The 274-nt window shown below is 55.1% G+C and overlaps 1 protein-coding gene across 1 annotated transcript in view; it reads right to left on the bottom strand.

Annotated features, from left to right (window-relative positions):
• Positions 1-274, bottom strand: part of OS9 (OS9 endoplasmic reticulum lectin) — a 76,227-nt gene that overhangs the window by 12,657 nt on the left and 63,296 nt on the right. The window lies entirely within an intron of this gene.

Below are 274 nucleotides of genomic sequence, written 5' to 3' on the forward strand. Positions count from 1 at the left end.
CCTTGAGGGGGCCATTTAGGGATCTGGGGCAAAAATCTGTCAAGGACAGTACTTGGTCCTGCTGTGAAGGCAGGGGACTGGACTCGATGACCTTTCAAGGTCCCTTCCAGTTCTACACGTCCATGATTCTTCTATGAACATCAACCCCTCAGGACAGGGGTCAAGAAGGTGGAAGCAATTCCCTAAGCCTCATTAACGGCTGCCGCTTCTGAGAACTGCGATGGAGGGGGGCTGGGAAAGGGTGGGCAGCGAGCCATTGACCCACCTGTGGGCA

This window comes from Terrapene carolina, unplaced genomic scaffold (genome assembly GCF_002925995.2).
Source record: "Terrapene carolina triunguis isolate 2854851 unplaced genomic scaffold, T_m_triunguis-2.0 Scaffold836, whole genome shotgun sequence".
NCBI lineage: Eukaryota > Metazoa > Chordata > Testudines > Emydidae > Terrapene > Terrapene triunguis.